This window comes from Dromiciops gliroides, chromosome 4 (assembly GCF_019393635.1).
Source record: "Dromiciops gliroides isolate mDroGli1 chromosome 4, mDroGli1.pri, whole genome shotgun sequence".
NCBI classification, from domain to species: domain Eukaryota; kingdom Metazoa; phylum Chordata; class Mammalia; order Microbiotheria; family Microbiotheriidae; genus Dromiciops; species Dromiciops gliroides.
This window is the reverse complement of record NC_057864.1, coordinates 73,372,024-73,386,251: the sequence shown is the minus strand read 5'-3', so window position 1 is coordinate 73,386,251 and position 14,228 is coordinate 73,372,024.

The window sequence follows — 14,228 nt, the reverse complement described above, 5'->3', positions numbered from 1 at the left end:
GGGGTTTTTGTTTGTTTTGGTCCTTCTTTATATCCCCAATACTTAGCATAGTGCTTGGCACTATATGTGGTGGTGCTTGTAGTGGTGTCAATTTAGTCGTGTCCAACTCTTTGTGACCCCATTTAAGGTTTTCTTGGCAAAGATATTAGAGTGGTTTGCCATTTCCTTCTCCAGCTGATTTTACAGATAAGGAAACTGAGGCAAACAGGGTTTAGGGATTTTCCCAGGGTCACACAGCTAGGAAGTATCTAAGGTTGGATTTGAACTCAGGTTCTTCTGATTCCAGGCCTAGCACTCTAATCATTTCACCATCTACTTGCCCTTAGTTTATAGTAGGCACTTAATAAATGCTTATTGGCTTGATTTGACTTGCCTAAAATACCTCATTACCTTCTATGCTTGTGTGGAAGCTAGGGACAATTTGATTCCCATCTATAAAGAGCTTGCCATGACTTGGATTGAAGTTATAGCCCGAGATTTTCTAGTGGAAATTCCTTTTGAGGGCTAAAGGAGCCAAAGATTTATGTTTTTAAGGGCTGTCCCCAAGATTCAACCTGGTCCATATAAGCTCAGAACATGAGTCACTGGATGATGGATAGCAGAAAACTCCATAAAACGCCTCATTAATGACACAAAGACCTTACATTCAAGGTGCTCCTTTTTTCCCCCACAAAGACTTCAAAACATCTTTACTCGTACAATCACAGATTTTTGAGTTGGGAAGGGCTTTTGATGTCCTCTTACCAAATCTCCCAATTTTACAGATGAGCGAACTGAGGCTGAGCAAGATTAACCGACTTGCACAGAGTCACTTTTTTTCATATTTGTTCTTTCATAGACGTATCCTTCCTGATCGAGGAGAGAGTGATTTTCCCAGCTAGCACCCTCAGCAAGATGCTTCCTTGAAGGGCAGACAGATACTAGGACAAACAAAGCCTAAAAGTGCACAACAGATACGTTTCCATCTAGCACTTCATTTTCTCATCATTTTATTGCTTGAATTGCCAGACACTCTGCATTTTAAATTGCTTATAGACATAAAATTTGTCAGTCGGATGAACACCCTCGTTTTTGAAAAAGCCCCGAAGGCCCCAAGGAAGAGAGTAGCTTTTGAAATCCACTCAGGGGGAAAGCATCAGAGACAATCTCAGGATGCCAGAGCAGCTTGGAGACCTCTGCCTGGCCCCTCAATGATTGGGTTGATAGCAGGCTAGAGTTCAGCAGTACTACTTAAATTCGTAAAAGCAAATATTAAATTTGTCTTTCTCTCATGCCTCCACCGTCTGTAATATCATTATTTCCTACCTAGACAGATTTCCCTTGTGGAGGGGGAAAGGAGGCAGGAGGGAAAGAGGAAGTTGACAGCTCGGAGATTCTTTGTGTAGCAATTTGGGGACAAAATTCCCCATTTTCAGTCTTTTTTGCCCTCTTGATTAAAACCAAAAAAAAAAAAAAAAAAGGACCCCTGTCCCAGTTGGAGTGGAATGTCGAAATCCTATGAATTGCTTAAGCACTAATAACATTCCAAAGATGCAACAGACTTTGCTTTTGCTGTTATCGCATATGCCAGGCATCTGGGGTGAGATGAGGGAAAGAGAAAGCTGAAAACCTTTTTGGAGATTGTAAGTGATGATCATTGGGGCCTTTTAGTAGGAGGAACCAGGGCAGCCTTATAGCTTCACTGATGAAGGTGAAGACAATGGCAAGAAAGAGAGCTTCCCTAGGACACCCCCTAACTTTCAGGTAATAGACACAAGAGCATTGAATATGAAGGCAGGGGTAGGGAGAGGGGAAGCTAGGTGACAATGGATAGTGCTCTGGCCCTAGAATCAGGATGAACTGAGTTCAAATATGACTTCAGAAAGGTCCTAGCTGTGTGACCCTAGGCAAGTCACTTAACCTCGATTGTGAAAGAAAGGAAGGAAGGAAAGAAGGAAGGAAAAAAGAAAGAAAGAGGGAGGGAGGAAGAAAGGAAAGAAAAAGAAAGAATGAAAGAAAGAAGGTGGGAGGGAGGGAGGAAGGAAGGAAAAAAGAAAGAAAGGAAGGAAGAGAGGGAGGAAAGATGGAAGGAAGGAAAGAAAGAAAGAGGGAAGAAGAAGGAAGGAAAAGAAAGAAAGAAAGAAAGAAAGAAGGTGGGAGAGAGGGAGGAAGGAAGGAAGGAAAAAAGAAAGAAAGGAAGGAAGGAAGGAAAATGAAAGCCTAGGAGTGGAAATGGATAAGAACAAAATGATAACAAAATCTTGTTGTGATACCCTGTGTGAGTGCAAAGTAATGTGCTGATTAAAAACAAACAACAGGGGCAGCTAGGTGATGCAGTGGATAGAGCACCAGCTCTGGATTCAGGAGGACCTGAGTTCAAATCCAGCCTCAGACACTTGGCACTTACTAGCTGTGTGACCCTGGGCAAGTCACTTAACCCCAATTACCTCACCAAAAAGCAAAACAAACCCCAAATTTTCCACATACATATTTAGAGGATCACAACCTTAGGGCTGGAAGGAATCCTGGAGGTCGTATTGTCCAACTCCTATCTTATAGACTGAGAAAGTAGGGTCTAGACAGTGACTATCCCAAGGTTATACAGGTAAAAAGGGACAGTTCTGGGAACAGAACCCATCTTCTAGTCCAAACACAGCCCTCGTTCCTCTTCATCATTCTGTCTACTTGAGAGTGATCATTTGTTCAATTCAATAAACATTTATTAAGCTCCGGGTGCATGCAGAATGCTGTACTGGAAGCTGGGTAAAAAATATGAAAATCTAGCTCTGAGACAAGCCCACTTTCATGAAGATAAGTGTCTGCCTTCAGAAGCATGGCTTCGTGGATTTAGAGAATTAAGAAAATATCTACTGCAGCCTCTTCATTTTTAGAAATAAAGACTGGAAGTAAAGTGACTCACCCAAAGTCATAGAGATAGAAAGTTGAAGGACTGGAATTTAAAAAAAATTTGTCTTTGGAAATTGCATTCAGAATCAATTTATGTGCCAGGCAAAGAAATCAATATTTTATAATCACACCTATTTAAAAAGCAGCTAGGTGGCTCAGTGGATAGAGGGCTGGACCTGGAGTCAGGACAATCTGAGTTTAAATCTCAGATTCAGACACCTAATAGTTGTGTGACCCTGGGCAAGTCACAGCCCTGTTTGTCTCAGTTTCTTCATCTATCAAATGAGCTGCAGAAGGAAATGGCAAACCAATCTAGTATCTGTGCTAAAAAAAAAAAAAAAAGCAAAACAAAACAAACAAAATTCAAATGTGGTCACAAAGGGTCAAACATGACTGAACAACAACAATTTTTTAAAAAACTAATTTTGCATTACCCAGCTTGATGCCCAATTTATTCCCTCAAATTGGCTCTGAATGCTTTTTTGGGGTGTTTCAGAAAGTAAGTTCCACTCCCCCCAAGGGTAAAAATTTGACATCACTGAGGTTTCAAGATTGTTTTGAGCAATTATTGGCCTAAATGTTCACATAAGACCAGTTGTACAAGGTAACCACCTTGAAGGGGGTAATGCTTGTCTAGAAGTATTAGTTCTGGTATGTGGGTTAAAAACTAACAACCACCCCAGAGCAAAACACTCCCATTACTTTATTGTCATGTTGTTTAAGGGATAATGCATATCTTATTTCACAATGAAAAATATTTCTTTGTCATAGACGTTATTTACCCATAGCTGCTTACTTGAAGGTAGAAGGAGCATCTTTTTCCGATCTACCTCACAAAAACCTATTCCCTTTTCTCCCTGGACATTATGCCTCTCCCATACACCTGTCATTTCTCCTGCTCTTTACTTAAATGCTTACCTTGGTTTAGATTTTTCATGTTGCTTTTTCCTTTTTCAGTCACATCCAACTCTTTGTGACTCCTTTTGGGGTTTTCTTGGCAAAGATAATGGAGTGGTTTGCCATTTCCTTCTCCAGCTCATTTTGCAGATGAAGAAACTGAGGCAAACGGTGACTTGAAGTTAGTACGTGTCTGAGGCTAGATTTGAACAAGGTCTTCCTGGTTCCAGGCCCTGCACTCTATCCATTGCAGCATCATAATCCCCTATAACATCAGGTGTTCAGATCACCTAAAATGGGATCGTTAATCCCAGAATTAATCACAAGATCATAAAATCTGCAAGTTGGAAGGAAGGACCTCAGCAGCTATCTAGTGCATACCATACCCAAAGAAATGCCCACCATAACATGCCCTACAGTGATTCTCCACCCCCAGCCTGAAGACTTTTAAGGATGGGGAACCTGCCACCTCCCAAGACAAGTCCGTTCTTCTTTTGGACAACTCTAATCGTTAGGAAGGTTTTCCTGACATCAAGCCTATAAACCCTCCTTATTATGAGTAGATATGTAACTTGTTTATTTGTTTGCTTGTTTTTTTTGGGGGGAGGGGGTGAAGGATGAGGCAGACCTATGATTTCGTTGTTGTGCAAAATTCCCATTGTGAAAACTTTCTCCTCCAATATGATCAGCAACTCACCCATGACTTGTAGTCTTAGAGAATTGCTTGGATTCACGGAGATTTTAAGTGACCAGACCATGACCAGGAGCCTAGTAATTGTCAGAGGCAGGATGTGAACGTGGATCTTTTTGGATCTGAGGCCATCTATAAATGCTTACTATGCCATGCTTTCTCTGTTCCGTGCTCAATTTTTGCCAACGTAAAGTTGGCACCGTTATTGTTTGTGTTTCTAAAATAAACTATTCCGAAGCCATATAAATATAGCTATACAGCATATTTACACACACAGTTGTTTACATATTTACGTACATAGCTTTGCTTGCATTTACCCTACTGTTTACTGCCTCTTCTATAATAACATTTCAGATGAAAGAATTTCCTTCAATAGCAGGGTCTTAATATTGATGCCGAAAATATGAGGGTGAAAAGTAGGACAGCGAGAAACAAAGAAGGGAATTCATTTTTTTTTCTTTGTTGTTTGCTGGGTGACATACCTCAAATCCTTCCTATTGTTGGACTAGGGAAAGCCTCGTTGTGACTTTGGAAGGAGATCAGGGGACGGGAGGAGCAGCTTCTGGGCACAGACAGGGAGATTCTATCTGTGAATCTCCAGGAGCCTCATCTATTCAAACCTGCTCTCTGTTCTTAACTAAAAAGCTTGGTGGCGAGAGACAAATTTGCTTTTGAGCATCTGTTCAATAGACAGCTGTGGTGTGTGGGGGCCTCTTTCTCAACGGCTTCCTAGCCGGCAGAGCTGACAAGAGGCTGGGTTTGTAATAATCTATGGTTTGATTAAATGATCTGAGCTGTCTGGAGGCACGTAGCCGGAGCAGTGATGTTTCTCTGGGTGAAAGTGCCCCATTGAAAATACTCTATGAGTGCATTCATTTCTACCCTATTTAGATTCTTCTCAAGCCGTTCACCCAGTTCCTCCCGCTCATTCTCTTTCTTCTTGTCACTCACTCGATTAACAGACTTTTATTAAGTATCCTTCCTGTGACATTAAATGGTCCAGGCACAAAGACCATAAAATAAGACTTCCCCTGCCCCCCCTCCCCCAGCTCTAGAATAGACCTTGGCAACCTGCAGCATGCCTGCCAAAGATAGTATGTGGGTCAATTTTCAGCGGCATGTGGGCTGGCTGCCACCACCACGTTCCTCTCCCCACCATTTGGGAGAGTCAGCCACCCACAGCTAGAGTTGGCAAGTATTCAGTCTACTGTGCATTCTCGCCCTCTCCACTTCCATCTCCCTCTTCTCCCTTTCCTTCTCCTTGCTTTGCCCTACCATCAAAAGCAAAGGTGTCAGAATTCTAGCAGCCCACCATCAAAAAGTTGCCAACCCTCTGCTGTAAAGCTTATATATATATATATATATTTATATATATATATTTATATATATATTAGCTTTGCCATTGATTGTACAGATTTTGTGTCCATTCATCTCTGTCTCTCACTCCCCCGGTCTATAGTCAGATGCAGAGTGCCGCTTTAACATTTAAATGTTTAATGTTTCATTCTCTCCTTGGTAAAGGTTTCTGGAAATCAAAGGAAAAGTTGAGGCAGCCTGGACAAGAATGGGGGAGGGGGAGCGGTGCTAACAAATCGTGAGCGACAGGGGGCAAATTGGAATCAGCACAAGGCAGATGGAAGGGAGGTTGGTAACACGTTGATGGGAATAGAATCAGAATCACAGAACATGGGTGGCAGAAGGGACCTTGGGAATCTGGGCCAGCACCCTCATTTGACAGGTAAGGAAACTGAGGCTAATGAGTAGTAGGATACTTCGTTTTTAAAGGTCATTGATCCCAGACCTTTTATTTTATAGCTGAGAAATCTGAGGTCCAGACAGGTTAGGGGCCCTACCCAAAGTCATGGAGAAAGGTAGAGCAATGAGAAGAATGTTGTGCCCTTGTCTTTCCATCGTCTTGTCATCTCTCTGTTTATCGATGCTGTGTGTGCATTAGACATGCCTCTCTAGGTTTAGAGCACCTTTCTCTTCTTTGTGTGTTCCAGCCACACCGGCTCCCTTGCTGCTCTTCATATGTAACATTCCTCCTCAAGTCTTCATGCCTTTGTACAGGACGTTCCTTAAGCCCAGAATGTGCTCCCTCTTTCGGCCTCATAGTATGCCTACCTTCCCTTCAGGACTCAGCTCAGGCACTGCCTTCCACCCAAGCTTAGCCTGATTCCCTCAGTGTCTATTGTCCTCTCTCCACCACCCCCATGTTTCTTTGTGTTTAGAGAATGTTTATTAATATCTTTTGTTTTTACACAAAAAGTGGTAAGTGGCAAGAGAAAAAGACAAGGAAGGAATGGATGGATGGATAGATAAACTAGAGGTAGGAAACAAGTATTTGTTAAGAACCTAATATGTATGTCCTGGTGCTTGACAAATATGCCACTTGATCCTCTCAACAATCCTGTGAGGTGGGTGCTGTTATGCCATTTTACAGTTAAGGAAACTGAGGCACACAGATGTTAAGTGAGTTACCTTGCCCAGGGTACCTTCTTTCCTAAATACATCCCCCTCTCTCTTCTACCAGTGAGCCAGCCTTTGTAACAAAGAATTTTAAAAGAGGGGAAAAAGAAGTTCTGCCAAAACAACCAACAGATCAACCAAATTTGAACATGAGTACAACATTCCACACCCATACTCCCCCAGGTCTTCAAAGAAAAGAAGTGCACATAAAGTTCTTTGCATATATATTTTTATTTGCTTAGGTGTTCTTGCTGTTTCCACCAATAGACTATAAACTCCCAGAGGGCAGGGGCAGGGTTTTATTTTTGTCTTCATATCCCCAGCACGTAGCTTGGTGCTCACAGTAAGCCGTTAATAAATGCTTGTTGAATGAATGGATGAATGAATGAATGATATGGTTTCTGTCTATTGCAGAAAGGGCACAGTTGGGGAAAAGGAAGAAGTTCTGCACAGGTGCTGACAATTATGCCCTGCTGCTTATAAGGTTGTTCACCTCTAACTAAGGACACAGCTGTTCACTGCAGCCTTCATCAACGAGATGCTCTTTCCCAGTAGGCTTGTTTAGAAGTGAAAACAGTGCCGCTGGGCATTTGTAGGGAGGGGCCAATGGACCAGGTAATCCTCAACTTGGGAGCATTTTCAGCCCTTATAGCTCTATGTTTCTAGAGCACTGAACCTGGAGTGAGGAAGGCCTGAGTTCAAATCCAGCCTCAGACACTTACTAGTTGTGTGACCCTGGGCGAGTCATTTAACTTCTGTCTGCCTCAGTTTCCTCAACTGTGAAATGGCATAATCGTGTCTACCTCACAGGGTTGTCAGGAAGATCAATTGATATAATATGTATTGTCTTAGTCCATACGCAGTAAGTGCTTAATTAATGCTTGTTTCCTTCCTTTTATTTATTTCCTTCCTTCTTTGTCTTTTCCTCTTGCCTCTTGCTTAGCAGTTCTGGAGACCTGAGTAAATGTTAGTTGACTAATTGAGCCCACTGTGATTTAGGTGGAAGCCAGTTTGTCCACCAGGTTACAGTTCTGAAAAGAGAGTTAGCAAGGCACATGGTATTGTATTCCCAGGAAACTAGACACAGGAAATTCTGACCTTGAAAAGGGAATGAAATAACTGTGATTATTCCTATTGCAAAAGGTAACTTCACTTGAGTAAAAAAGATAAATCACAGGGTTCCTTTCAACAAAGAGTTCTCCTAGTGTACTTAAAATGATTTGATTTGCAAAAAAAAAATTAATTTACACACATTTTCCCCTAGCAACTGTGCAAAGCTAGGTATATCTGCGTTGACTTATTTAAATAGGGATAACTAATGAGAGGGTTATGTAATGCCTTCTAAAAATGTAATGATTACAGGCAATTATGTTTTCCTAATCACCATTAATTTGGAGTCTCAAAAAGGGCTGAGACACCTCTCTTGCAACCTTTCCCTCCCTTCCCCTCTGATTCTTTGTCTCTACTTGGGGTCTCTGCTCTCAAACTGTCTAAATCAAGTATTTCGGTTTAAGCTGGTTATACTCTGCTTCATAATGGACTTTGTAAAGGGAGTGAAGTAATGAATGAAACTGATCAGTTCTGAGCAGCAGCATGCTGGCCCCAGGCAAGAGAGGTTTGTCCTAGGGGGCTCGCACCTCTATATGGTTTTTCCCCCCACGTTTCTACTTTCAGTACCCACCTCCAGGTGTTCAGTGCCCTCTGACAATCCAGGGTCCCCTATGACAGTGCGCTAAGCTTTGAGCCTTCCTACGTAAAAACATTCTACCTGTTTTGTGTGCTGGTCCCTCAGTCCCCTTTGCTCTCCAAGGCAAAAGTTAGCTAATCTGACAACCTGGTCACAGATGTTAATGAGCTAATTTTGCATCTCTCCCAGGTAACATGTGTTTTACCAGGAAGTTTCTAGAGCTGACGCCTATACCCCCAGGAGTAGCTCTAACGGGGGCAAGCTGAAGCACGAATTTTGGGACAGGCAGGGTCTTGTGCCTGGATCATCTGTAAGCTACAGCTCATCCACTTTGGCCCCGAACAGCACTTCAAATACAATCATTACAGCAGCGCTTTTGTCCCGTTGTCTTGGAGACCAAGCTGACTGGAGAAACCAAGGCGGAAGGGTGAGTAGGGGAGAATAGCAACCTGGATGAGAGGACGTGAGTGTGGAATTAACTACCAACCTGTCCTTTGCTTGATGTCTCCCCCACTAGAACTCCGAGCCCTTGAGGGCAAGAACTCTCTTTTGCTTCTCTTTGTATCCACAGTGCTTAGCTCTGGGACTGGCACATAGTAGGAACTTCCTGAATGTTTATTGACTCATGGACTGACTTCCTCTCCTCTGCCAGGGTCAGGGTGACAATTTAATGATCCACTGCCCACTCTTTCCTCTTGCAGACACATTTTCACTTGATGATGATTTTTGCTATCATTATCAACTAGCATTGATTCATAGGCATTGAATGCTGGGGGTGGGGGGGTGGTTCAGCTCCTTCATTTTCTGTGACAGAATAGCTCAGTGGAAAGCATTCGAGATCGGGAGTCCAAGAACCTGAGACTCCACATGGCCCTTCCACTTAATACCTTGGGCGGGCCACCTGGGAGAAACGCTGCAGAAGGGATGCTTGTTCAGGTAAGGGGTTGAACTGATTGGCTTCTTCCAGCTCAGGGATTCTGGGATTGACTCTGAGATTCTTCTCCCAGTGCTCTTTCCTCTCCACGTGACTCGTTGCCATGGTTTTAGACCTAGGAGGTCAGACAGATTTATGGTACTCAGGGATGAGTAAATGCACCGCTTCCAGCAGAAACCTTCACAATGAAGCAAAACAAAACAGAACTCTGGCCTGGTAATTGAAACCTTGATGCCAGGGGCAAGGAGTAAGGGGGGAAAACCAAGGACATCTTAGCTGAGAGCAGCTTGTGGGCTGCCGGGGTGGGGAGACCAAGATGAGGCAGTGGCTCCTCTGGCGCCAGGTGGGTGATGTGGGGAGTCCCTGGGTTGGATGACACAGTACTAGGCACCGTGTGTTTGAACATCATGGTAAGCTATAAATGGTTTTGTATGCAAAGGAGAATTACAGGTCTCTTGTAGTCCACAAAGCTGGGCTCCACCTAAAAAGAAGCCCATAATTTGCCTCCAACCGGGTTAAACAACAACATCAAAAAAAAAAAAAAAGGAGCAAAAAGTGCCCTCTGTTAACCTGAGAAATTCTCCAGAATCATCAGGAATAAAAGAAACTGGACTCTATTCACGGTGGGCTGTAGTCTCTCTTTCTCTGTCTCAGGAAAAATTCAAGTGGTTTTTTCCCCCCTCAGAAAATGCTTTAATTTGGGTAGGCACAATTGCTAGTTTCATGTGTATAATTCACACTGTAGTAGCACTTTAAGGTTTATAAAGCACTTTGCTCACCCGGGCCCCCAGTGAAATACCATAGTACAAGAGTGTTAAAACTGTATCTTGTTCTGGTCCCCCCAGCCACCTCTCCTCGACATCCTTCTAGTCAGTACAGTAGATTTCTAAGTAGCAGTATAAGGGAACAATAGCAGGAAATAAGATTGCAAAAGGGAACCTGGAAGTCACGTACCGACTGACCCAAAGATCGAAGGAGCATAATTTACAAATTGTATCACATATTAACTAAAATTCACATTCCGGGAATATGTGCTGGATCAGCAGAAGCCATCCAGCTGCTACTGTCAGACTTCTGGTTCTGTGATATGTAAATTCCAGAAAAATTCCAGGGCCACAGAACATCAAAAAGGTGAGATGATTTAGATATGTTAATGAACTGATCTCGAGGTAGCACAGATAGGAGTTGGTCTGTTTCCCCCCAAAAAAAACTATGAAAAGGATACCTCAAATTCCTCTCCCTTCCTCCCCCCTCTCCAGTCCTTTTGCCATTCCATCCAATCCATGCTACCGTGTTCTTAACTCTAATCTACAGTGACAAGTGATACTCTCTGCCTCTCCCCCTCCCTATCCTCTTTCCTTCCTTGCTTTGCCATCCCGTTCCCGTCCCCACCCTTGCTGTTTGCCTCTGTAGCTCTTTCGACACTTGTCTTTACCTTTGTGAACTTTTTTTTTGTGGGGCAATGAGGGTTAAGTGACTTGCCCAGGGTCACACAGCTAGTAAGTGTCAAGTGTCTGAGGCCAGATTTGAACTCAGCTCCTCCTGAATCCAGGGCCAGTGCTCTATCCACTGCACTACTTAGCTGCCCCCACCTTTGTGAATGTTTTTGCCCTCATACTCTCTTCGTTTAATTAAAATGATTGCCACCTCATTTCCTGCTGCCAACAGTGATCTTTCCCTGTGAGTACCTAAAGAATCAGGAGTGACTGTCCCCATTTCATAATTGCATAAATTATTTATCGATTTAACGAGTTTCATTGTTCCCATTTTACAGATCAGGAAACTGAGTTTGATTAATTTTGGGACCATAACTAGGGTGAGATAGCTGAGGCTTTCCCTTGTAGTCTTTCAGCAGGATAGAAACCACAGAGCTTAGCATTTAGTTTCATTAGCAAGAATCATTTGTTTAAATAGGATGCTCGAGGTGGTGAACTAGAGTTGGTTCTTCTCCCCCAACTTTTCTAGAGCAGAGCAGACTCCTCAAAAGAGACCTCATGCCAGTATCCCAACGTCTCTATCTCTCCTTTATGGGGCACAGTGCTATATGGGGCACATCCCTGAACAGTGCTCAACTAGAGTCCGCTTCCCCTAGGTATAGTTTGTTCTACTTGGCCCTGGGTGCAAAAATGCCCATTTGTGGTTCTTATTAAATGACTTGCCCGAGATGACAGCACCAGGAAGTGGCAAAGCTAGGATTCAAACGAAGGTCTCCCTCCCTCCCCACCAAGTCCTCCACTCTCTCTATGACACTTCCTGCTTTTCAAATAATTCCATTCCTTCCCATTCCACAGCATCTTGAAGTTGCAAATCTCTGAGAACAAATTCTGGTGATGAGGTTTTAACTCGCCTTAGGAAGTGAAGAAACCATCAAAGATTGTGTATGCAAGTAACCAAGCCCTACATAGCATTAACTATAGCTCAGAGCATGGGGTTAAGGGTCCCTGAGTCATGTAGCTTGCTGAATAGGCTAACTCATGGTCATTTCTGCCCACGGAGCTTAAATCCCAATTCTGATTCATTCCATCCTACTCTACTGAATTTCTAAAAAATAGAATTTATTGCATCTTTCCATTACCTTCCTCAGTCAAAACCTTGGGAATAGTATTTGTTAGATGTTCTCCTGCTGTTGCCTAGTATTTGGGGCATTAATTATTGGCCCCAATTCTATTCAGTAAGCATTTATCAAATGCTTACTACTCTACTGTAAGACTTCGAGGATACAAAGACAAGAATCAAATTGTCTCTGCCCTCAAGAAACTTACATACTGTGGGGGCCAAAAGATGCCTTTGCTATTCTTTGCTAAAACAGTAACTTAAAGCAAAACCCCAGTGATGGAATATGAATTTATTTTTACAGTCAGTAATTCAAACCCAGGGAGCATTCTCTGCTGCCTCAGAATACCTTGGCTGAAGGTCACGTTTAGAGTCTGTGTGATTCTGTTTGACAGGACACCACTTATACTCCAGAAATTCCGATTACCACTAACATTCAGAGAGCAAACAATTATTGCTGGCTGAGAAACTCCTTAAGTCAAAAGCCGTTCCCATGGGGATGGCAGAACGTTTTATCTCCAGCCAGGAGGATAAGAAGGGGCAGTGCATGCCAACATTTTTGTAAGTAGGATGTCATAAATTCATTAAAGCTTTCACTAGTGTTACGGGAATATGAGTCTGGAACCTACTGAATGAGGACACATAACAGCTGGCAGTGCCCATTGGTATGAGGGATCACAACAAGGGCCAGTGGAAATGCACTTACCAAACATAGCTATGGGGGATGGAGACATTGTAGTTTAGTCTATGTCTACAATGAATGACATTGCACTGTCCCCTGTATCAAGCTGAGAAGAATTGGGGGAAGAGGGTGGGGTGAGCTGGTAGGAATAGAGAAAAAAGACTGCCATTTTTGTCATGATAAAGCTGCATGGTGTGGTCAAAAGAACTCCTGACTTGCAGTCAGGAGACCTAGGGTTAAGCCCCAGCTTTGATGCTTAACTAGCTGTGTGATCCCACACGAGGTAATTCATCTTTGTGAAATGAATATGATAATGATCCCCCTACCTGCCTCACAAGGTTGTTGTGAGGTAAGTTATTATTATTGTCATGTAAGTATGTACAGGGCCAGGGTTCAGCTTTCTCTACACCTCTGGAAACCAGGTTGATTCCACAGTAATAATAACAGTAATAGTTAACACTCGGAGATTGATGCTGACAGGATCCTTGGGACAGGAGGCTTGCCCTAGGGCATCTCTAGGGAGTCTGAACCATTCTAAAATTAATGCAGGGAGATAGAGTTTTACTCCCAAAGGCCAGTGTTCTCCCTCAACTTGTCCCCTCATACCCAATTGGATCTAATCCCTGTCAGTCAAGAACTCACCAGCTCACTCAAGCTTCCTTGATGCCAGAAAATAAACCATATTTCCCAAGGATCCTCCAGTTCCATCTTGTCCTCCATTTAAACACACACATATTAGAATGGCTTCTGCTGAGTGGCAGCAATGACTACAGAATTAAACAAACTCAGGGTTTAGAAGTACCTTTTGATAGTCTTACTGTCGCTTCATTTGGTGGCCTACCACCTGACTCAATTTCCCCAGGCTACTATGTCTTCTAGTTTTGTGTCTATACCCAGCTACCATAGCACTGGATTCATAAGTGATGTATCTTCCATCTTTGAATGTATGAGATTAAAACCAGTGAGTTACTCCCTAAACCTCCATTAGAGGAAACATCCACACCAGCCATTACCCTTGCTTTAAACCCAGAGAAGCCCATGAGCCCCTTGATCATTTCTCTAGCTTGCCTCTGCCCATACTTTCTCCACCAGCCTTTGCTCCCTTTTATGTGTTGTCTTTCCCCATTAGAATGTAAGCTCCTTGAGGAAAGGAAATATCTTTCTTTTTGCATGTATTTCTATATTACCAACATTTAAAATAGTGTCCTTCACATAGTAAGTGCTTAATAAATGTCTTATCTATATCCATCTATCTACTTCTTTACGTATCTATATACCTATCTATCTAATCATTTATCTATAATCTAGCTATCTATCCATCTAGCTAGCTAGCTAGCTATATCTATCACAGTTCCAGTCACCCAGCCAGGATTTTGCTCTATTGAGATACTGGTAGACATACAACCTTTAAATGGTTCTCAGAATAGGA